Source organism: Vipera berus (genome assembly GCF_964194415.1).
Source record: "Vipera berus genome assembly, chromosome: 3".
Classification (NCBI taxonomy): domain Eukaryota; kingdom Metazoa; phylum Chordata; class Lepidosauria; order Squamata; family Viperidae; genus Vipera; species Vipera berus.
In genome coordinates this window covers 194,271,967-194,297,410 of record NC_138204.1, presented here as the reverse complement: position 1 = coordinate 194,297,410, position 25,444 = coordinate 194,271,967, and the positions used below count along the sequence as shown (strand labels likewise).

The window sequence follows — 25,444 nt, the reverse complement described above, 5'->3', positions numbered from 1 at the left end:
GAATAGTTTGAACAGATGGATCATGACAGTTAAAATAATTAGTTAAAATATAACCCCCGAGGATAAATTCAGGATTTGGGGGAGTTTTCCCTTCAGTAATCCACTGACAAAAGCAGACAAGCAAACAAAAAAGCGCAAAGGAGAGAGGAAAGGAAGTGGTAAAAATCTCCCCGACTCGGGAATGCCTTGAGAAGAAATTAAGAAGTGGGGGCGCCATGCAACATTCCTGCTCCTCAGTTTACAGAACCCCAAAGGGCTGGGCAAGTCTGCAGATCTTAATTAATTCGCCGTCTCTCCTCCTCCTTCCCCTTTCAGTCCTCCCTCGCCCCCAATATCCCACAGCTCCAGGGACCCAGGTCAGCCCCCGACCGCGCTCCAAACGTGCACACGCGGGTCTGACAAATGACCTCTCGAAATTATCTCAGAGCGCCGGGCTGTGGTTGCTACGACGACCAATGCTCTTTGGGTTCGCAGCGAGCCATGTGACAGTGACATTGACGTCAGCCGGAGGCAGGCGGTGTGGCTGGAGTCTCCGGCGGAGCCCGAGCCGTGTGTGAGAATCTGCCGCGTCCGGAGCTGCTCGCTCGCTCCTTGCCGCCGCCGCCGGAGCATGGCGCATTAAAAAAGAAGAATTGCGTTTCTGCGGGGCGAGGTAAAGGCTGCCGGAGGGGGTTGCAACTAGGCATTTCCCCGGCTTTGGATGCACTGCTTTCCTCACCCCCAACCTCCCGCGGTTGAAGAGCCTCCTTCCCGTCTCGCTGGCTCCCTTTTCTCCTGCCTCGCGTGGGCTTGTTTGGGGCGCGTTACCTCTTTTCCCTCCGGGGCAGAAGCCGTGTCGGGGTCTCCCCTGGTCGGACCGAGGCGGCGCATCTCCTTCGCTGAGCGGAGCGCGGGCAGCGGCGGGGTGTAAAAGTTCAGGGCGGGCGAGGGAAATGCCAGGCAGCCACCGAGACAGGGCGGGACGCTGTCGGCAGGCGTGGGAGAAAGTGTCGGGACCCGGAGTCCACGAAACGCGGCTTCTGTTTTCCTCTCCTTTCCCTCCCCTTTGGCCAGGTATAAGGAAGCACCTTAACTGATTGCATATGATCCGATTAAAGGAATTATGTTATGGCCTCTTCCCTCTCTCTTGCTACGAGTCGTGCTAGAGATTCCTGGAAGATCGAAGTTGGGAGCATTTGAAATGGCATTTTTTTCCCCCAGAGAAGTTTCGAGTTCCATCTCGGGTGGGAGGTTCCAGGCTCCACGCACGGACTTGGAAGGAAGCCCCATTCAAGTGGGAGCGAACTTCCAAGTCGGGATGAGTTGTGGGGAAGCTACCGGTGTCTCCGACTGCCGAGTAGAAGTTAATAAGAATTCTGGGTTTCCTGGTGTTAACATTAGTTTATATTACAAACTTGTCTTTCGTTTTTTGCAGAGAGGCATGTTGCATGTGGTAAGTAAGAGAGTCAGAAGCAGAGTGTTCCATATCTGAGACAGAATAGTTAAAAATTGGTGTATTTTCAACTACCTTTCCATTTTGCCCACTCCACTTGCAGCTTTCCTTTTAAACTTTTCATGTGGGGGGAAAAATGACTTGCAGGAATGGAAAATAGGATCTCTCATTTGAAAGTTAATATTCCCAGTTGAAAAAAATAAAAACACCACTTTCTTGCTTGCTTCCTATATGATAAAAATAAATTGCATCTTGCATAGAATTCCAGACTCATTGGAGTTGAGTGGCCAATAAATTTAAATAAATAATGATTCATTGAATTGTATTTGAATGAGAGTTAGCATGGATGCCTTTATTTAACATTGTTTAATTAGAATGATGTTGCTATTCCTCCTTTTGTCTAATTAGAAATGTAGGAGCTATAACTGCAATATTCATATTTTTGAAAGATACCTATTCATTGAGTGACAAAAATGGGTTTAAAACTTACCAGATATGCTGAAAGAAGGGAACTTGGACAAAATAACTGCAAATAATTTGTCGATTTAGGGGCCTTAATATGTGGGATATTTGAACATTTTATGTCTATGAGGGAAAATTAATACATTGTTTCAGTTATAGTTTCCCACTATTTTGTGTTGCATTGCTGAACCTTTTAAAACAGCTTTTCAAAAATTTAATACCTGATGATTGCTTATCAATAAAATACTAGGATCTGTCCCCTGCTTAATATATTGTCTGAGGTAAAAAGAAAAAAAACTAAGCAATAAGAAATATTGTTACAGGTTTATAAATATTGCAGTCAACTCTGACAACACCAAGTGTATTGACAGTTTCTGTAATGATTCATGGGTAACTAAGATTGTAGTCTTGCCATTTTTACAGTTAGCCAGTGGTGATAAGATAAGACAGAGGTGAAGCAATTCCTGGATGCACCGGTATGATTAGATTGAAATTTTTGAAGCTACTGCCATAGCAGTGTTCAGTGGTTGGCAAAGTTGGTCTCCTGAACATGCAAGCATGTCTCTTTTGCTTCTGCAGTGATGGGTACTTAACAGGTGAGGATGAAAAAGGCATCTGAACTGAGTAACCCATCCAATGCAGGCTATAATAAGAAGCTTTGTTCTCCACCCAGATGCAAACATCTGGAGTTGCAAAGGACCCACCCAATTTCTACTGGGCAAACTCCCTACAGAGCTTGATTGGGTTCACACATCTTGCAAAGCCATTAATTGTTGTTGTTGTTGTTCATTTTGATTTAGAATGGGGCATTTGGGAGCTGTGGTGGGACAAGTGATCCCTTGTTTGACTTCTCTCAAAATGCTGAATCATAAACCCTGATTGGCAAACCACAATTTCTGGCTCATACAACACTATACATTTTTAAAAGTGATTTTAAATTTAGATAGTTATTTTAAAAGAAGTTGTATTGCAGAACAAGGCGTCAACCTTCAGAATCAAATTTAAGAGAGTTTTCCCAAATAACAAACAGACTTATATAGTCATAGAAAATAAAAATACTAGGTTTTTATTGTAATTGCTTTGTTTATATTCTGCCCACTTGCCTAGAATAGAGGTAAGTGGGGTGTGGGTAAATAGTGTCCTTGGAGTTTAGAGACTGTGACAAAGAGCAATATTTGGATTTTTCATGATGCGATTTGACAGCCAATTTTTGATGGAGCATCTCTTCTCACAGCAGCCATTTTGCTGAGTTTCATTTCTAGCTATTTCATGTGCTCACTACCTCAAAATGGTTAGAGCTTTGCTCTACTAAGTTAGAAGTATTACATTTTTCTTCTTCATTTGTGTGGCTAAATTGCTCTAGGCAATATCAAGATAGCTACATTTGATGAAGAAAAGTGGGCTATTTAAAAAAAAGATTCATACTTTTTCCAAAATTGCATCTTCTCCTCCCAAACCCCCAAGCTATTAAATGAAAGTGGAACCTCTGTAGACCAGTGGCCCCCAGTCTTTTGGGCACTAGGGACTGTTTCCATGGAGAGAGGTTTTCCATGGACCTTAGGGGGTGTGGTTTCACTTGCTGCCTGCATTCCGCGGATGGGGCTTTGCTTGTTTGCACGGCCGGTTGTTGGGATGCCGCGGACCAGTGCCAGTCCATGGACTGGGGATTGGGTCCCCTGCTGTAGACCACTTGCAAAGCCAGAATTTGATCTAGAAATCAAGCCTATGGGAAATAATACCATAATACATATTGCTGAATGCACATTTGGTCATAAATTCTGAATCTTTAGGAACCTCAGGTGGAAAAATGTTACTGGAAAACTGAACTTCTTTGCTATTTTTACTTGTTCCCGCATTTCAATAGGATTGCTTTCTTGCTGCATATGAAAGCAAGTTATATATTCACATCACGCCTGAGGAGGAGAATATATACTAGGAAAACCAGCATATCCAATGCATAAGTTATTTACTTATGACAAAATGACAGATCTATCAGCTGTATTCCAGAAAATAAAAACAACGCCTTTGTACCATTTAGAGATCATGCTGGCAGTGGAATCTCAGGTCATCTGCACATGTGAGGAGCAAGAAGAAAACTCATGTTGACAGGGGATGCCACTATTATACACCTTGACATCATTGTATAACTATTGTGCCAGGTGATGCTTCTCAGAGCTACCAGGTTTTTAGCAGAATACACAGGGGAAAAAATGTGAGTCTCTACAAGTAATACTCACATACTCATTGGAGTGTAAGAATTATTTTGTGCAGGATTTTTGCACCAAAGCAAATTTTCTTTGACATACCTGGGATAGGAAGCAGAGTCTTTGTTTTTGTTTTCTTGAGTCAGAAAAACTAAAGAGATGGGCTGACACATAGTGACCATAAGAACAAAACAAAAAAGGTTAGGAAGCTGCTGAAAAGGGAAGGAACAGCTCCACCCAACTTGTGCAACATTACGGTAAATGTCACTTAAGGAAAAATGGAAACACCTAGTATTTACACTGTAAATATTACAGTTCTCTAGCTGCTTGGTCACTTTAATAGTCTTGGATATCTGGGTCATTTACTGTCCTCCCTATTCCAAGTTCCAATTATGAATGCCAGGACCCTAGGAAATGCAAGCAGAGATCTCCCAGGTAGGGTACAGTGGTGAGATTCAGCCAGTTCGCACCACTTCGGCACAACTGGTAGCTAGTTTTTTGTGGTCCAAGCCCAGAATGGACTTCCGGCAGCAACATCCACACAGAGAACCGATGGTTCACATATTTGAATCCCACCACTGGTAGGTTAGTTTAAATCTGAACCCATGTTGGAAGGGAGAACCACTTCTACATTTATTTATTTATTTATTTTAATTCCATTTATATCCCGCCCTTCTCCGAAGACTCAGGGCGGCTTACAAGCTTAGCAGTAGCCTTCATTCTATGTATATGCCTGCTTATTAGGGCTTTCACACACACCCCAGCGGCATTATTACAAAGTCAGCTTAATTGTCCCCAACAATCTGGGTCCTCATTTTACCTACCTCGGAAGGATGGAAGGCTGAGTCAACCTTGAGCCTGGTGGGATGCGAACCTGCACTAATTGCAGGCAGCTGGTGTTACTTAAGGAGGCATTAGCCCACTGCTCCACCAAGGCTCTAATTATCCATAGCTCTGTCAGGACCAATAGTCTGATCCTTTTCTGAACGAAACAGTTCTTTTTGGTCTGCTTTGTCCTCCCCGCAACTTGGGTGACAGCTCACGGGATACAGCTCCTACATCCTAGTGAAAGCAGCACTCTTGTGTATCTGACAGCCTTACTCCATCATCTGGAACCGAGTAATTGTAAAGAATGATGGCCATTCTTTCCATTCTTGAAGCAAACTGAGCTATGTTCAGATCACTGCTCTAGAGAGGTGAGAATTTATCAAATGGTGTTGTCTCTGCATTACAGTGGCAAAGATTCTGTGCTGTATTACAATAATATGTACTGTTCATATTATAATAGCGAATTCATTGATAAACAATTACTATTGATGAGCATAAAGCATAAGAGATTTTTCCTCTTTTCCTTCTTAGTTTGTGCAGACAGACCTTCAGTTATGACTGTACTGGAGCCTGCCCATTAAGGTCGTAAGTCATAACAGTTGTAAAATGTGACCAGCTCAATTTTATGAGGTTTGTTTGCAGCGTTTGTTAAGTGAATACGGCAATCATAAGTGTGAACTCATTGTTTCTATGGGTGCATTTTTGCTGAAAGCTGGAAATAAATGCTGGTTTTTCAGCAAAACCATAGTAAAATACAGTCATGTGACCACGGCTGTAAATGCGCCTAAATTACAGTCACATGACCGCAGGGATCTAAAAAGCATTGGAACTTTGGATAGGGGTTGTAAATTCCTTTTTTTCAGACAGTCGTAACTTCAGATGGTCGCTAAGCAAACGGTTGTAAGTTGAGGACTGTATTTTTAGTTTGCTTGTTTAATGTTTTACATTTCTTTTTTTTTATGATAAAAACTGTTTTAAGACAAAAATAAAGATATTAAATAAAAAAGAGAGAACATGACATTGTCCTCTCTTTGTTCATGGCAAATTTAAAGAATCACATTTTCCTGAATAGAAAGTGTTTAGAACAGTTGATTGCACTTTTATTTGTTTTCTGGATAATGTATGTTTTTTTAAACTTGCTTCAATGTTTATATATGTTTACTAAGAGGTGGTATGTATGTTTCCTGAATAAATAAGTACACTAGAAATAAATTGTGGTTATTTCAGCATTTAGTTTGTGGCAGGGTTGCCATAGGCACTATCTTATTATATGGCTTTGACAGAATTACTGTCGATCCAACTTCTGATGTTGCTGCTGTAGGTATCTTGGGGAGAATGAATGAAAGGACCACAACATTTTTTCCATTCTGCAATGCAAGTACTAGCAGCAATTTTGTGGTCACTTTTGAGAAGTTAGCAAACATGTGCAGGAGAAAAAGAAAACATATATCTTAATACTATAACAGCAGTAACCTCTAGACCCTAATAAATATTTATTTCTATCCCACCTTTATTATTTTTACAAATAAAGAAACGAACATATCCAACATACCTTCTTCCTCCTATTTTCCCTGCAATAACCCTTTATGATGGGTCGGATTGAGAGCGTGACTGATCCAAAGTCACCCAATTGTCTTTCATGGCTGAGATAGGACTTAAACTCACAATCTCCCGCCTTCTAGACTGGTGATTTAACTACTAGACCAAACTGGCTCTCTTATATTGGAATAAAAGTCAATATTCCACATATCATCACAGTATTGTACTGGTAGTAAACAACAGAGGGTATCTCAAGAAAAGAGAACAAAACAAAAGTATGTAATGTCAAATACAGAAAGTATGTTTAACCTAAGTATGAAGAAAAGAAGTAACACACATATATAACACAGAGAGAAAAGAAATTTTAAAGGTCATTTTCCAGGATTTTGACTTCTATTTTAATGAAAGATCTTTCTTGAGAAAGCTTCCTTTGGGAAATACTATATCCCATAGTGCTTGAACTCTAGTTTCTAATTATATTTCCATAACATTTTTATGACTAGTGGACAAATATGGAGCCAAAAATAATTTAAACATCTTAAAATAATCAATATTAATCAACTTCTGAGATTTTGAGCATATTCTAGGATTAAAACTTTACAGCCCAAACGTGCAACGAGAAACATGTTATTTTAGTAAAGTCCTCAGTAAATTATATGTACATTTTAAATGGGATATGTCTATCATATTTGTTGCTATCATATTTGAAAACATTGGAAAACAGTGCTTTAAGTAAGTGCCAAAAGATGTTAAAATCCTATGGTGCAACCAGTGTGGCTATATCAGGTGCTATTCCATTTTTCCTTTTTTTTGTGTGTGTGTTATGTTACTGGCTCAAGGGACGCGGTGGCTCAGTGGGTTAGGACGCTGAGCTTGTCGATCAGAAGGTCAGCAGTTTGGCGGGTCGAATCCCGAGTGCCGCGTAGCAGAGTGAGCGCCTGTTACTCGTCCCAGCTTCTGCCAACCTAGCAGTTCGAAAGCACGTAAAAAAAAATGCAAGTAGAAAAATAGGGACCACTACGGTGGGAAGGTAACAGCGTTCCGTGTGCCTTTGGCGTCTAGTCATGCCGGCCACATGACCACGGAGACGTCCTCGGACAAGCGCTGGCTCTTCGGCTTTGAAACGGAGATGAGCACTGGCCCCTAGAGTCGGAAACGACTAGCACCCATGTGCGGGGGAACCTTTACCTTTACCTTACCTATGTTACTGGACTTGGTCAGTAGCTTACTGAAATCCAATATGAACAATAAAGCTGATTAAAATGTACAAGAAAACTTCCCAAACAGCAAATGTGTAATCTTCACTGAAGTTTCAGGTTTAGAAATAACTCAGTGAAATCTTTTGGGAATGTTTAAAATAGCATTTGTTCTTGGCTAAAGAAACATTAGTGAACTTTTAAGCATAATAGTTATAGCAGGTGTTGAAGAATCAAGTTGCTATCTTTAAGAGTTGCCTGGTTATTTTTTTTTAAAGTTGGAATGTGAAACAAAATTAACTATCATCATGTTATATAATTTAATTGGACATATATAACAGATGAATATTTGGGTTATTAGGATTTATTTTTTCTTTTTTTAGCTGCAAAGGCTATGGCATGAAAAGAATTTCGTAAGCTAATTTTAGCAGGATTTTGGTTCTAGGATTTTTTTAAAAACACACACACACAAACAATGTTTTAGACATTTCAGATGATATCAAGGAATCTTTCTTGTTCAAAAAGAAAGTTTTACCAGGAAGTCTTGTCAGATAAAAAATTCAAGCAGTTCCATGCTATTGGGAAAAAAAATCAATCCGTGCTGCTGACACAAGTCTCATTGATGCCATTGAATAGCACTATCCTTTTACACACTATGTTAACACAAGTAGAGCTAAAATAATTTAATTAGAGCAATTGTTGAAGTTAAGATACTGCTTCAAACAACTAGTCCAACTTTGGGAAGTTATTAAAAATAATGTTGGCCTTGCTAATCAATTCTCACTGATATTTGCTCTGTCGACTCTAAGTCAGATGTTTTGTTTTGAGAGAGAAGCATTTGGAATCACTTTTTCTTTATGCAACTGACTTAATTCCCATTCTAACAACTTTGGAATTTGTTCCAAAGCAGCTGATTTTGATTTGTCAAACTGGCTTGATTTCAATCTATAGTAACTGATCACACAAATACATTTATTCTATTTTTTTCAGATTTTTCAAACTGACCATTGTCTCTAAGAGATCCTTTCATTCATTGCAGAATAATGTCTTCCCTTAGGGTTGCAATTTATTAAAAAAAGATGCATCAATAAAGCCTAGAGCAGTATTTTTCAAATTTGGTAACTTTTAAGACATGTGGACGTCAATTCCCATAATTCTCCATGCAGGCTGAGGAATTCCCCCGCACATGCGTGCTAGTCATTTCCAACTATAGGAGCTGGGCTGGTGCTCATCTCCGTTTCAAAGCCGAAGAGCCAGCCTTTGTCCGAGGACGTCTCCATGGTCATCTGGCCGGCATGACTAGACGCCAAAGGCGCACGAAACGCTGTTATTTATTTATTTATTTTTTATTTATTTTAATTCCATTTATATCCCGCCCTTCTCCGAAGACTCAGGGTGGCTTACAAGCTTAGCAGTAGCCTTCATTCTATGTATATGCCTGCTTATTAGGGCTTTCATACACCCCCCAAGCGGCATTACCTTCCCACCGTAGTGGTCCCTATTTTTCTACTTGCATTTTTTATGTGCTTTCGAACTGCTAGGTTGGCAGAAGCTGGGACGAGTAACAGGTGCTCACTCTGTTACGCGGCACTCAGGATTCGACCCACCAAACTGCCAACCTTCTGATCGACAAGCTCAGTGTCTTAACCCACTAAGGAAGGATATGAGTTGTTCACGAGGTTATAGCGATGAATTGTAAATCTGAACATTTCCCAGTTGGCCACAAGTCAAGTAGTAATATATTGTTCATCCAAGGATATTAAGAGTTTTGTTATGGGAAGAGGGAGACCAACTTGGCTCCCTCATTAGCTAAGACAGAAAGCTATTGAAGAAAGTATATTTTGCTCCTTTTGCCAGATAAATCAGTTATTGATCCTGATACTAATGCTACAGCTTGGAACAACAGTACACTTTAGTTCTGTTCAATGATCATTATGGGTAGCCCTTGACTTACAATCATTCATTTAGCGACCATTCAGAGTTACGATGGTGCTGAAGAAGTGAGTCATGACCAGCCCTTGCAGTTAAGATCCTCACAGAGTCTCTGATCACATGATCCAAATTCAGGCTTTGGCAGCTGGCTGGGATTTCTGATGATTGCAGTGTCCCAGGATCATGTGATTGCCATTTGCAACCTTCCCAACTGTCTTCGGAGGAGCAAATTCACTTAATGACTTAACTGCAGTGTTTCATTTAATGACTATGGCAAAAAAAGATTGTAAAATTAGGAACGATTCACTTAAACAATTACCTGGTTTAGCAACAGAAGTTCCAGTCCCAATTGTGGTCATCAATCAAGGATTACCTGTATCAATTCTGGCCACATCTGCTAACCTAAGGAGCAAGACACACAAATGGTTAGATGGAAAATCAGTCAGAAATGCATGTTCATCCAGTTTACTACTCATTAGGATTGTGCAGACTTTTGCAAGGATTCTTCACTTTGACACAGTGAAACATTCCTCAAAGTTTCCTCACGAAGCAACATGGCCTCTTCACTTCCTAGAATGGAAAGAAGCAGCAGGATTGCTTTACTCTGTTCTCCCTCAGCAGCCTTCTCCAGCATTAGGTTATGAAAGTTCTGCGGTGCAGCTTTGGAAACTGAAGGAGGAGGTGTTCCATTACTTCAAAATGCAAAAAGTCTATTTTTAATTTTGTAAGGAGTGGAAAATGCAAAGAGGAGGCTGTTGGAACAAAATTCTTAATCACCTCTTTTGAGACTCCTCTTTGCTTCTGTACAGGCATTGAACATGTGTAGAAGACAGTGTTTTTCAAACTTGGCAGCTTTCAAAGGGGTGGGCTCCCAACTCCCAGAATTCCCAGGCCGTCTTGTTGGCTGGGCAGTTCTGGGAATTGGAGTCCACCCCTCTGAAAGCTGCCAAGTTTGAAAAATGCTGCTCTGTTAATTTTGTACATGAAAGAGGAAAAGGAAACACGCAACGGAGGGGATGCAAATGTATTCTCTTTAGAAAGTACTTCACACAGTGTACTTTCTACAGAGAGATGGGTCACCTTGCCTCACAATTTTTTGATGTTGATAACCAATCTTTTTTTTATCTCATTTTTCCAAGAGAATAATGTAACAAATAGATAATTTCCCCACTGACCCAAGTATAAACATGATCAAATAACCCTCCCAAAAATCTTGCCTGAGATTTCCAGAATCTCAGAATTACTGGTTTTTCACATGAGTTAGCATTAGGTTTTGGAGAGTTTTCATAAGATTTTATGTGAGAACACAAACATTTATCAAGATTCTGCTGTCTTTCAAGAAAAGGGCAAGATGAAGGTGGATTTAATCATGAATTGAGGTGCCTGTTGGGTTTGCATTGATGGTTTCTATTATAGCAGTAGTTTTTAAATTGGATAGTAATGTATTTGATTGCTTAATTAATAAAATATTGAAAAAAATAACTTAAATCTATGTTAGCTAGATTTTCCCTCCACCACACCTGGAGAATTTATTATTCTTCCAAGATTATAATCACTAGTGCCTTATATCTTAACAATGCTATATTTTGTTGCTAAAACAATATGAAACCTATTACACCTATTACACTAACACTTCTAAAACACAATAATCAAAATTAATTTCAAGTGTTTATATTCCATACAGTCCTAATTTTTCTATATAAAACATGTAACTAATATAACCATTAAATTACTTCAATATTGTAACAATGTTCAGTTCTTTAGCAATCAAGACCAGGTTTTACAGTCAATTCAGTTATAAATGCATTAACAGAGGGATAGAATCAAGATCAAGTGAAGTACTAATACCACTTTACAATGCTTTGGTAAGGCCACACCTGGAATACTGCATCCAGTTTTGGTCACCACAATGTAAAAAAGATGTCGAGACTCTAGAAAGGGTACAGAGAAGAGCAACAAAGATGATTAGGGGGCTGGAGGCTAAAACATATAGGGAACGGTTGCTGGAATTGGGTATGTGTAGTTTAACGAAGAGAAGGGTGAGGGGTGACATGATAGCAGTGTTCCAATATCTCAGGGGCTGCCACAAAGAAGAGGGAGCCAAGCTATTCTCCAAAGCACCTGAAAGCAGGACTAGAAGCAACGGATGGAAACTAGTCAAGGAGAGAAGCAACCTAGAACTAAGGAGAAACTTCCTGACAGTTAGAACAATTAACCAGTGGAACAACCTGCCTCCAGAGGTGGTGAATGCTCCAACACTGGAAGTTTTTAAGAAGAGACTAGACAGCCATTTGCCTGAAATGGTATAAGGTTTCCTGCCTGAGCAGGGGGTTGGACTAGATGACCTCCAAGGTCCCTTCCAACATTATTATTATTATTATTATTATTATTATTATTATTATTATTATTATTATTATTATTATTATTATTATTATTATTATTATTATTATTACTACTACTACTTTCTGCCTTCTTTTTTCTTTTTGTTTCTTTTTTGGTGTGTCTTTACTGTTTTCTTTTCCTTTTCCTAAAAATGCTCCATTAAAAAAAAAGGATACAAACTTTTTCCAATGCAATTATGACAATTATCCTTAAAGTTGGCTCTTAAGGGTTACAGAGAACATTCATACCATGTTAGCATTTTACTATGTTGTTAAACATTTTATTGCGAGAAAAAGGTGCTTACCTTAGACTATGAAAGGTGGAAAACAATGTATTTCTCAGTATATTATTGTGGGATTCTTCAGCAATACCTGAGTGTAGGTAACAAATCTATCAAAAGACTGATAGTCTGTATGATCTCTGTTTCAGAAGTTATAATGTGCTTCAATTAGATGTCCCCAGGCAAATATTTTCATAGCCTACTGGATCAACATTTCTTGGGTTTGATAAAATTATGTAACATTGTCTGATTTGATTCATTGCTTACTGTATGTACAAATTGTTACCAACTATTTTTCCAGACAGCCTGGGAGAGAATGAAATAATACAAAAATAATTAAAACCCCAATCAAACCATCCAGCAATCATCATTCTTCTGAGTGAGGGGCAACTGCAGCTTCCTTTCTGTGCTGTAGTGTTCTTGTGCTTTTTTAATAATATTTTTTATTAAATTTTGACATCATACATTAAAATACAAGTTAACAAAATGACAAAAAAATACATCACACGAATATAACAAAAGTGACCCCTGACTTTCTTTTAGGACAGAGATATTACAATATAACCACTTTTTTCTATGTTTAAAGAAATAACAGCAATCTATGGAATATCTTGAAATACTTACAATCTACATACTAAAACCAGTATTCATTAAATGTTCTCTTAATTTAACCTAAAAGATAATAAGACATTGAACCTTATATTTAAAAAGCTACAAGTTAATATTTCTCTAGTTAAGTCCAATCTAATCTTCATAACCCAAATATAAAAGTTGATTCTTCTCTTTGTCCTGTAAGAAATTTCTGAATCTCAGATTCTTTCTGTAGGCAAAGGTGCATCTGTCTAGTGGTCTTTCATTCTCTGAAATGGGCAGGCTCCATTATGGTCCCAAGTCAAGGACTACCTGAAATTGGGAATATAAATGATAACACCAGTTCTTCCACCTAGTTTATTAGCATTATTAAATGATGCATGAATCCGCTTCCTTTTTCCAACCCTACTGTTCTTTACGATTTCAGTGTAAACTTATAAAAATCTGTCATGCTCAATTTGCTTGAGAACAGTTTTATTTTCCTGCTGTGTACAAAGAAGCACATTTCATTGAACAAATCCACTTATTTATCATTTTAACATCCTACTGCAAAAAACAAACAATTCTAGAAGTATGAGAAGAGGCAGTTAAGTGGTATCACATTTTTTCCTTTAGAATTTTTACAGTGCAGAGTATCTTTTAACATTCATCCATCACAAGTGTTTCATTCCACAACAGCAAAAGTCCAGTTCTACCTAGTCTATTGCATTGATACAAAAAACCAAATCCATTTACTGTGTACTCGCTTAGAGTTGGACTATAATCCTGTAAATAGAATTTACTTCTGAGTAAATATGTATAGGACTAAATTGTTAATATAGTAAAGAGATCAATGCATTTTAACTCGTGCTCTGTGTTGGTACTGTTTCTCCAATATCAGTATTTTTGTCCATAGCCATATACAATATATGTTCACATCAGTGGGTAGTGAAATTGGCAAATTATGAACTTATCTAACCCACATTTCTCCTTTTTTAATAGTAAGGGTCCATTTTAGACCATCATGTCTGATTCCCTACAGTCTGGAATCCAAAATGAAGCATTCTCAGTAAAACAGAAAATAAAATACTGTAGACTGGCAAACAGTGAAGAAATACTGACTTAAATTCAAGAAAACAAGGCAAGCTCGGCTGGTTTGAGCAAAATTTTGTAACTGCAATCGTAATTAAATTTTGGAATTTATCCCCAAAGACGTGGTGATGGTTACCAGGTTGCCTTGCTGCAAAAAAGTGTTGGACCAATTTAAAGAGCAACTTTTAACCTTGACGGCAGTTTGACTGTCTGAAGACTCTAGTAGGCTTCCTTGCAGAGTGATTGGATATTATGAAAACAGTTGTTGGACTACATGAGTAAGGGGTCTGATTTAGGAGAGTGCTGCTTAAATTCTTGTATCACACAGTGACCAACCCTGTATTCTGGAATTTAAAAACAAGGACAGGAGGAAGATAATTTTCAGTTATAATTCTCCAAAAGATGACATTTCAGATGTATATGTGATTCAGAAGGTTATGTCTGGTCAACGTCTAGTAACCACTGATAAATGTCCTTCTCCATGAATTTGTCTAGTTCTAGAGTAGAGTAGAGTAGAATTAGAATAGCATAGCATAGCATAGCATAGCATAGCATAGCATAGCATAGCATAGCATAGCATAGAACAAAGAACAAAGAACAGAATAGAGCAGAACAACAGAACAGAACAGAATAGAATAAGAGTTGGAAGGGACTTTGGAGGTCTTCTAATCCAATCCCCTACTCAGGCAGGAAACTCTATACCATTTTCAGACAAATGGTTGTCCAATCTCTTCTTAAAAACCTCCAGTGTTGGAGCATTCACAACTGGAGCATTCACAACTGGAGACAAGAAGTTCTGGGGTGTAATCCATCTGGTCCTGGTGATTTGAACACGTCTAAGGTGGACATTTTCTTGCCTATCTGAATTGGTGGGCATCACCACATTGGATGGTGGTGAATTCCTTAGTTTTATCATGGCTTTAAGAACAAAATCTTTGTTACCTAGAAAGTTCCCATTATTACTCAAGAAACTATAAAAATGTTTGTTTGTTTCTAACTACATTGGGGAAGGAATGGAAAGGACACAATAATGGTTCTAAATTTGTAATGTAAATGAAACAATATGAAATTATTAGAAAATTACCCTTGACAAAATCAGATAAAGTTACTTATCAAGTTTAGAGGAATCATGAGTTACAACTTAATTGAAAGGAGGCAGAAAAATAAAAAGATTGGGAACAGTGTGTACTAAAACTGAAAAGCAGAGTAGCTGACAAGGTTTTATTGCCAAATTTATTATTGTCATATATTTCCAGAATTCTTTTCATTTCTGTAGTTACTTTTAAGAGAGAGGCATTGATTGCAGGGACAAAATGTCATTAGTATGTTTTCTTTTAATTGAGATGCAGGACTTTTCAAATATACTAAAAAGGTAAAGTCTACCTTACGTTGAACTCAACTCCTTTTAACTTTATGGACACATCTGTGCAGCAGTATAGAAGTGGTTTGTGATTGAGTTCTTCTAAAATGCCTTTTTAACTTCTCAGTTTAGCTTGTAGGTATAATCTGGGATCTGTTCCATCCCCCATTTCCTGGTACCCTCCAGAGCTATTTTATTAAGTCTCTGAATATACACTAGCAGGTTATTCTGAGTGCAGAACTAATAAGAGCTCTACTTTTATATTGCCTAGCAACTAGCTGGAAGTATAGAAGTTTATACTGTAATATGCTTTGTCTGTGGTTAAAGAAAAACAACCTTACACATCCTGCTTTATTATACTGTATATTATACTGAATATATCATTCATAGTTTCTGAATTGCTGCTTCTGTTCTGCATCAAACCCTTCCCGATCTCACAACACAGCTTTGAAACTGTTGACCCTGTTTTGAATGCTGAAAACCATCTGCCAGCTACCAAGTGGAAAGTTTGAAGCAACTGATTAGATTGAGAACATGATTTTGACAAGTGGACAGATAAGAAAGAAAGTGAAAACACAGGCATAAGAAAACAGAATGGAAAAGTGATGAGAACGTTATGAGGTAGAAATGAAATTTTCTTTGCATTTTGGGAAAGAAAAGAACAGGGGCTCATGTAATACTTTATTTGCTAAAAGCTGTAGGAATAAAGATGTTGTAGAAGATCATATTTGTGGCTGGCTTTTTCCTGATGTATATGTCCTTCTGTGTCCAGTTTGTATAAAAAGAAAATACTTAAAATACGAACTGTTATAACTTGTACTTCTTACATGCTGAAATAAGGCATGTTGTATATGATTTCAATGTTTTTGGGGGGCACTGGGATGTGATTAAAAATAGGACTGGGTTATGTCAGCCAGGCTTTCCAATGAACCTGCATCCTTTCCCAAAGGTGTTTTTTTTCCCCAAAAGGCAACTGGACTTTCTTAGTTTTTTTCCTTTGAATATGTTTTGCTTCATATCCAAGAAGCCTCTTGAGTTCTAACTTCAGTTCTTCAGCCAAGAAATGTCTTTATTTTATTTTTTTTGTGTAGATTTTATTAGTTTTTATAGGGTTAGGAATAAGGTGTGGTCGGGGTTGGGGTTGGGATTTGGGTTAGGGTTGGGATTGGGGTTTTTCCAAATAACATTCTCAATATTTAGTAAATAGCATAAAGTCTGAGTTCATTGTTTAACAAACAATAATAGATCATAGTTAATTATCATAAATAATATGTTAATTAATAGCTCAATAGCCTTCGTCTTGCTAATATATGTTCAGTATTACATATCACATTCCCTTCTCTCATTTTTCTAGTTATTGATAGAAATTATCCCATGTTCTAAAATACACTGAGTCTTCTTTCTCTTTTATCTTTAAAGTCAATCTATCCATTTCTGCATACTCTAGAATTTTCTTAGTTAGTACTTCTTCAGTTGGTAAATTTTCATTTTTCCAGTGTTGGGCAAATACAATTCTTGCTGCCATTAATACATGTAGTATTAAATATCTGCAGTCTTTCTCATAATTAGTTCCTATTATTCCTAACAAAAGTAATTCTGGTTTAAAGTCTATTTGTTTTTTAGTCATTTTCTCCAACCATAAATGTATCTTAATCCAAAATCCTTTTGCTTTAGGGCATGTCCACCAGATATGATAATAGGTACCTGGTCTTTGTTTGCATTTCCATCAGTTGTTTGAAGTATTTTTAAACATTTTTGCTAATCTCACTGGTGTCATATGCCATCTGTAAAACATTTTATATAAGTTTTCTTTATATGCCACTGCTTTAGTTAATTTAATATTTCTTTCCTATAACTTTTGCCAAAAGTTCTTTGCCTATGTTATCATTGTTTCTTTTACTTGTTCTTCCTCCATCTTTAAGTTTAACAGAAATCTATAGAGTTTCTTAATCAACTTTGCTTCTGTTTTTAGCAGTACCTGATCAAATTCTGTCTGTTCTTTATAAAAACCCATTGTTTTAACATCTTTTTCATATCTCGTTTGAATTTCAAGATATGGCCACCATGCTAGATCAATACCTTGTTCTTGTAAATCTTGTCTGTCTTTCAATTTTCCTTCGTTGCCAAGAAACTTCTTCAGTTCTAAATGACTGGTAGGGAATTCCTTACTAGTCAGAACTGAAGATGCTTCTTGACTGAGAAGCGAAATGTTTTCAAAGGAAAAAAACCAAGAAAATCCAGTTGCCTTTTGGAAAAAAGCACCTTTGGGACAACCATGACCTGGATGATTGAGAATCTCCATAGGACTGCATCCTTTCCATGAATTCTTTGTCTACATTTAGAAGAGTACAGATGCTGTAGCTCATCCCCTATGGTAAAGGGAAAGTTTTTCCTGTTCAGTCATGTCCTACTCTGGGACGCTTGGCTGAGGGAGTCATCGTTGGCCAAAGACATTTTCCATGGTTCATGTGGCCAGCATGTCTATGTGCCAAAGGTGCACAGAATGCTATTACCTTCCCACTGAAGTGGTACCTCTTAATGTACTTGCATTTGCATGCTTTCAAACTGCTAGATGGGCAGGAGCTGGAGCAAGTAATGGGAGCTCACCCCACTGCATGGTGCTCAGGACTTGAACCTGGATTTGTCAGCTTTTTAGCTGCCAAACTCAGTGTCTTTTAACTGCTGAGTAGTAGTAGTATAGAAATTGTAATGTTAAAGACAAATCAAATTAAAAGGGGAGAAAAATGTATCACACATGTCAGAAAGAGAAGGCATAATATTGTGAAATACTTGTCAAACAGAACACAATAGAAGTCATATAAATATGAAACTGGAGAAACTCAAAATAACATCTACTTCAGCACCTTTAAAGACTTTATAAGGTTTTCTCAGCATCCATCAAAGTAAGGGGTTCTGAATTCCATCTTTCTTGAATTAAAACAATAACTTCAATTATTATAACATTGTAAATCCAAACAGAGTAGGATGCATAATAGTTGGAAGAACAAACTGTAATGGACAGATCAAGATAGCCGTTATTGTAAGATCTTTGCCTATTTGGGATTAAAATACAAGCCTCATTCAAACTGGGGTGAAAAGTCAATTAGAAAAAATTTCAGAGTATGCCTCCTGTAAAATCACCCAGTGCAGTTGAGAAAATCTGTATGAAACATTGTTTCCTTTTGGATAATTGAGATGAACTGACTATAATATCAGTGTTGATTTGAATGATCTAAATTGAGCCAATTAGATTCATCTGATTTGTATAGTTAAAATGCATATGCAATACACATCTGAATTGTTGCTTTAGTTCAACTCAGTTACTATCTAGGACACAAAAGTAAATAAGAAATTGCAAGAAATTGCATTTTGAAGCAATAAAAGTAGTTGGATACAATACAGTCAATAACTAGATACTTCTCTATTTATAACCAGACAATTAGCAAACTTTCAAAGTTATGATGGACTTTCCTGGGGTACTTACAACCAAGTCCTGAATTTCTGATGGTTGCCCGACCCCATATTCACATGCCCACATGTTGGGTGCTCAGCAACCATCCTATATTTCTGGCTGTTGGCAACTTCCCATAGGTGCATGATTGCATTTTACAACCGTGGGGCCAAAAAGCGGCATTTGCTTCTGGCTTTCAGCAAAACTAGACCATAGTTGGTTCACTTAATGATTGTGATATTCACTTTATGGCCACAAATATTTGCTTAACAATCAGGTCAGTCACGTGGATGACCTGATTTATAGCCATCACAATTTATTTGTTTATTTGTATACCACTTTTATTATTTTTACAGATAAGGCAGTGAACATATTCAACACACCTTCCTCCTCCCATTTCCCCACAACAACAACACTGTTAGGTGGGATGGGCTGAAAGAGTGACTAACCCAATGTCAACCAGCTGGCTTTCATAGCTAAGGCAAACATTTGTTTCTAGCTGAAAAGTGAACCTTAGGAAGCCTTGATGATAAACTTGCAATGAGATGAGATGGCTCAACACTGGGTATTTTGAGATGGTCACTCGTGCTTCATTCTCAGTTGGACAATGACAGGGGCAAAGCATGTGGGTTGGAGATGGGGTTTCATTCATTTTTGCCTGTAGACCAGGGATGCTGGCTGAGGAATTCTGGGAGTTGAAGTCCACAAGTCATAGTTTGAAGACCCCTGCTGTAGACATTTGCAATCCCATTACTAGGAAACTAGTTATGCTTACCATTGCATAGCTAAGATAGGACTAGAATTCACAGTCTCCTGCTTTCTAGCCTGGTGTCTTGACCAAACTGGCTCTCATGGCAAATCTCCATCATGATGGTAAGTCAAGGACTGCCTGTAATATCAATTAGATTTTGTTGACTCTATTATTGGTACAAGGAAGTGGAAGATTTCAGTTATAACAGCAAAGTCAGGGCTCAGGTTGACTGAACAGAAGCTCACTGTGGAACAGATCATGAACTCCTGTGCAAGTTCCAAATGGAAATGGAAGAATAAACCCATCCAGTTTCCATGATATGATCTTGAGCCATTTTCAAAGAGAACATCACGATTTAGTTTTGAAGTCCAGATTCTCATAAATTAACAACTGGAGGTACTATGGAATGAAATGAGAGAAGTTGAAAGTGGAAAGTAATTGTGATACATACAATAAAAATCCTATTTCAGAAGCATACATTTCATTCCATTAATGCTACTTTAAAGCAGAGATTTATATAGCTTAAGGGATGAAGGAGAAAAAAATTAACAATTATGTTTTCTCTGCAAAGTTAACTGCGACTTGTTCCATTTTCAAAGAAGAATATGGAATAACAAGTGTAATTAATGTTATGCACAAAGTAAAAAATGCATTTTGTTTTGATTACCAAACAAGCCCATTGTAATTAAGAAATTTGGTTGAACTGTTTTGTATAGATTGTGGTCCACCTGAGCGGAAAACTGGAATATCTTAGCTATTCCCAGTTTCAGCTGAGACAAAATCTGGAGGGACCCTGTGGGGTGAATGAGAGTGAATTTACCATCCTTTCCTTACCCACCTCCTGGGATCCCTCCAGATTTTATCTCCCCTTTCTCTCTCCTCCTCTCTTGTATGATCTCTGCATTAGCTTCTCCACTGATATTCTCAGCCCCCTATTGTCTCTTAGCTATGTTCCTTGAATTCAAGCATTGCACATCCATTGTCTGTCTGTCATACTGTGTGTCAGTCTGTCTGTATCCCGCCTTTATTAATTTTATAAATAACCCAAGGTGGTGAACGTATCCAAAACATCTTCTTGAATCAGAATAGAGGTGGAAGGGACTTTGGAGGTCTTCTAGTCTAACCCCCAGCTCATACCCCTTGCTACATCTTCCGTCTCCTATTTTTCCCACAACAACAACACGGTGAGGTGAGTTGGGTTGAGAAAGAGTGATTGGCCCAAGGTCACCCAGCTGACTTTCATGGTTAAGACAGAACTAGAACTCATGGTCTGTTGCTTTCTAGCCTGGTACTTAACCACTAGACTAAACTGGCTTGCCTGCCACTCCCTCTGATCTTCCAAACCCTTTCCCTTATCTCCTCTTTGCCATTATCAGTGGCCTTGTCTTTCCCCCCATTGCCTCTACCCTGGAACATCTCTGCTAAGAACAAGCATGTTTTGGTCTATACTGCATCAAACACATTTGTCTTGAGTTTGCGCCTGTACAAACCATGTATATTTTGCTCGGACATGAACCATCTGAAAGTGATTATTATGTGCATAGAATGGTCTGCATGAAATGTTTTGTACATCCTTATTATGGTATCACATACCAAAAACAGTTATAATAATCCTTTGCAATGTGAAAAAAGGCCTACTGTCTCCTGTTTCATCTTTTAATTAATTATTGATCTACAATAATTACGCTACCCAGAGCCACTGTGTGAATGGGTGGCTATATAAAGCTATTTAATAAATAAAAATACAAAAAAGATATATTTATTTATTTAATTCCATTTATATCCCGCCCTTCTCCGAAGACTCAGGGCGGCTTACAAGCTTAGCAGTAGCCTTCATTCTATGTATATGCCTGCTTATTAGGGCTTTCAAACACACCCCAAGCGGCATTATTACAAAGTCAGCTTATTGCCCCCAACAATCTGGGTCCTCATTTTACCTACCTCGGAAGGATGGAAGGCTGAGTCAACCTTGAGCCTGGTGGGATGCGAACCTGCACTAATTGCAGGCAGCTGGTGTTACTTAAGGAGGCATTAGCACCAGCTGCCTGCAATTAGTGCAGGTTCGCATCCCACCAGGCTCAAGGTTGACTCAGCCTTCCATCCTTCCGAGGTAGGTAGAATGAGGACCCAGATTGTTGGGGGCAATAAGATGACTTTGTAATAATGCCGCTTGGGGTGTGTGTGAAAGCCCTAATAAGCAGGCATATACATAGAATGAAGGCTACTGCTAAGCTTGTAAGCCGCCCTGAGTCTTCGGAGAAGGGCAGGATATAAATGGAATTAAATAAATAAATATATCTATGCAGGGACTATTGAAAAAATATATTTAAACTATTGGCAGACAAGATTATATGTTGTATAGGGATATGGACTGAAAGTTATACAATAGTGTCTATGTTACAAATTTTAATTGTACTGTAAAGGAACGAGATACAAAGAATCTAGACAAAAACAAATTCTTGTATTGAAGAAGGAAAATAAATTTATGTTACAAAGGAGAAAAGGAATACAACATTTTGTTTAATTAAATTTTCTCTTAAGTCTGGAAAAAGAATGTGAATCTAAGTATAGTTTGGGAAGGAGAATTACAATTCCAGGTTTAATTCAGATACTCTCCATTCATTACATGCTCCGCAGAGATAATATGCAACATTGAAAATGCGTTTGCAGGGTCTTTGGAGAAATGAGAACAGGGCAGAGAAGTAAAAGTAGAAGAACTACATTTTCTTTCAAACTGCCTTATCTCCATGCATTCCATTGCATTGACCCTGTTTGTTTATTTAGTGAAATATTTTAAAGTGCATTTTCCTTAAAAATGCTCCTCCGCAGAAGATTTAGCTAATTGCAAATGCAAAGGGTAATTGGTGAACTTGGACAATATTATTCTTTCATATTCAGTTGTTAAATAGGATGCCTTTCCCCACGTTAAAGTATTTTCTGAAACAAGTTTAATTGCTGAAACTAGATTTTTAAATTTCTACGATTTAAATTTGACTTTTACTCAGTATCAGTTCTAAAAGTTTGGGTTGATTTAAACAGATGCTTTTCAATAGTATTTACACCTGAATGTTTTTTATGCCTCAGTAAATAATATGTAGCATACAAAGTGCCTTTACCTTGTAGTAAACCTTTAGTGACTGCATTATCAGTTTCTGTTCAGGTAGAATAGAGTTTTAAGATAACTGGGTACCTCTATGGACCCTAGAAAGTATATCATTTATGCTCCATTATTTATTTATTGTCAGCCGTTTGAGATAGGCCAGGCCAGGAATAGGTACTTCAGAGATTACAGGAATGCCTGTAATCCCCATACTGGCTGGGAATTCTGGGAATTGAAGTCCACACATCTTTCTTTGTGTCCTTGCTAACATTCTTAGACAAGCCTTAGAAAATAGGACTTATATAGATACCGCACTTACTATTCTGAAAGATCTGTCCTACATGTTTGATAATGTTATTATATTCAATAATTTTCTACCTGATTATCTGAAAGAGACCTAGTTCAACAGGAATATAATTTACCAGACACCATCTAAATCCTTCTACTTTACTTTTTTTTAAAAAGCATCGCTGGCCATTTTCTTATTTTCTGATGTAGCGATCAAATTTATGACATTAATATTTTATTAGAATATTAGCGCTATGGCGTTTAAAACCTTTAAAGCATTTGCACATCCATGCTACCCTATTTTGTTTATGTTTTGTTAACTTTTGTTTTCCCCAAAGTTCTAGCACTGTACCTCTTATCACTACCCCTTCATTTAATTATCAAGGAAGCTCTCTTTCTAATGGTTTGGCGATAGCAATAGCACTCATACTGTTCCATAGTGCTTTATAACATTCTCTTGAGTGGATTACAAATGTCAGCATATTACTCCCAACAATCTGGGTCCTCAGAAGGATGGAAGACTAAGTCAACCTTAAGCTGGTCAGGATCAAACTCCTGGCTGTGATCAGAGTTAGCCTGCAATACTGCATTCTGACCACTGCGATATGGTGGCTCCTAGTTTACACATAGCTGTAGGCTGCTTATTTTCTTCAGTGAAAATACGGTAAGTTTGTAGAATTATTCATCCTTACCACATACTCTTTAATGTTCCTTACTTTCATAGATCAATTAATTTTTTGTGCCATAAAAATAATGAAAACAAACTGGCACAATAGAGAGTGCCTGTTCAGTAATACTATACTGAGTTGGAAGTTCACTGCAGCTATTTTAAATAAAATTTTGGATTCTTTGTACAGTGAAAAGGATGGATGGCGTTTTGGGATTTAAATTCATGATTCTCCATTGACTCTTCCTTGGCTGGCTAATAGCTATAATTTCTTTCTCCTAAAACAGTGGTGGCAAACCTATGGCACACGTGCCAGAGGCGGCACTCAGAGCCCTCTCTGTGGGCACGTGCACTGTCACCCCAGCCCTGCCTTCCCCCATGGCCCCCTCCTCCTCAGCAGCAGCCCCTCCAGAGGAGAGTTGCCCCCGAGCACAGTCCGCGCAGAGCAGCACAGCCAAGGGCATGGCAGCCAGGCAGCGGGGACAAGACTCTGCCCTCGCGCCCTGTCACATGCAGATGATGCTATGGGGCATGGGTGGAAGGCGTGGCTGCCATGGCGCTGCTGGGCTGCCTGAGCAATCTGCTGTGGTAGGCCGTGGAGGTGGGTGGCCATGGGGGGGCGCAGAGTGGGGGTGGGTGGGGAGGCGGGGGCAGTTTTGGGGCACTCAGTCTCTAAAAGGTTCACCATCACTGTCCTAAAAGCTGAAGGTTATTTATCTGGTGACAGTCTCTGAAGAAGACTTTTGGCAAATTTCAAATATTAGTAAGTTTAACCTTATCCTTTTTCCTCCAAATCGGAGACACAGAGAAAATTTTATTGTCTGTGATCCAGATGATGAAATGAGGTGCTTATTTAAATCTGAAATGAAAAAGTTTGAGGGGAGGAAGAACTTTTAAAATCATTAAATATTCTATTCAAGACAGATCTATGAGAAAAGAATTTCAGTGCCTTTTATAGTTAGGAGGTTTAAATTCTAATTATTTCAAGCATTATGCTTCTTTCTGCTATTGGAATCAGTAGGATTCTAAGGGATTAAATTTGACTATTGCTTTAATGTACTTAGATGGGGGATTACTTGGATTGATCCTGAGGTTAGTCCTAAAGCCGCTTTGGTTAATGATAGCTGGCAGAACTCTCATCTGAAGTCACCTTAAAACCTGATTTGTTGGCATCCAGTTATTAAAAGCTTATCTTAAAGAATAAAGTATATAAAGAAAATAGAGTGAAAAAGAAGAAGACAGAACACAACTGTTTAAATACATTTCTAGGATTAGATGGATATTATTGACAATTAGACAACTTTGCAAGAGATCTTCATACTGAAACTCTGAAAGCTGTTCTGTAGATCAGGGAATTTCACCCACTGTACCACTTTTAGGATATGGCAATACCCTACTACCACCAGTCGCCTAGCACACAGGTCTGCAACCCGCGGCTCTGGAGCCGCATGCGGCTCTTTCAGCCGTCTCCTGCGGCTCCCAGTCCTCTGCCATGTGCAGTCCAAAAAAAAAAAAAAGTGGGACTAAAAAAGTTCTACCAATCAATTCAAATATGCAGGGTAGGTGCGTATCTCGCCTTGGCTCCACTCTTCAGTCAAACCCTGTTCTGCGCGTGTGCACATGTACACACATGCGCACACATTTTTTGCAGCTCCCAGTTTTTCCTTTTGAGAGGGAACCGGTTCCAAGTGGCTCTTTCACTGTTTCAGGTTGCTGACCCCTGGCCTAGCAAGATGTCAAAAACTTGATGACCAAAAAAAAGGAAAAATTGATGAAGTACAGGTAGTCCTCGACTTACAACAGTTCACTTAGTGACTGTTCAAAGTTACAATGGCACTGAAAAAAGTGCCCCCCAAGCCACAGCCAAGCAAGACGCCTGCCTACCTGGCGGCGCTCTTCCTCCTGTCCAA

At 38.4% G+C, this 25,444-nt stretch overlaps 1 protein-coding gene across 1 annotated transcript in view; it reads left to right on the top strand.

The window, feature by feature from the left end:
* The first annotated feature begins 503 nt into the window (after positions 1 to 503).
* NCALD (neurocalcin delta) overlaps positions 504 to 25,444 on the top strand; it is a 70,640-nt gene continuing 45,699 nt past the window's right edge. Inside the window, exon 1 of the mRNA XM_081322740.1 lies at positions 504 to 652. The gene's annotated coding sequence lies outside the window, so the exon portion shown is untranslated. The remainder of the gene's footprint in view (positions 653 to 25,444) is intronic.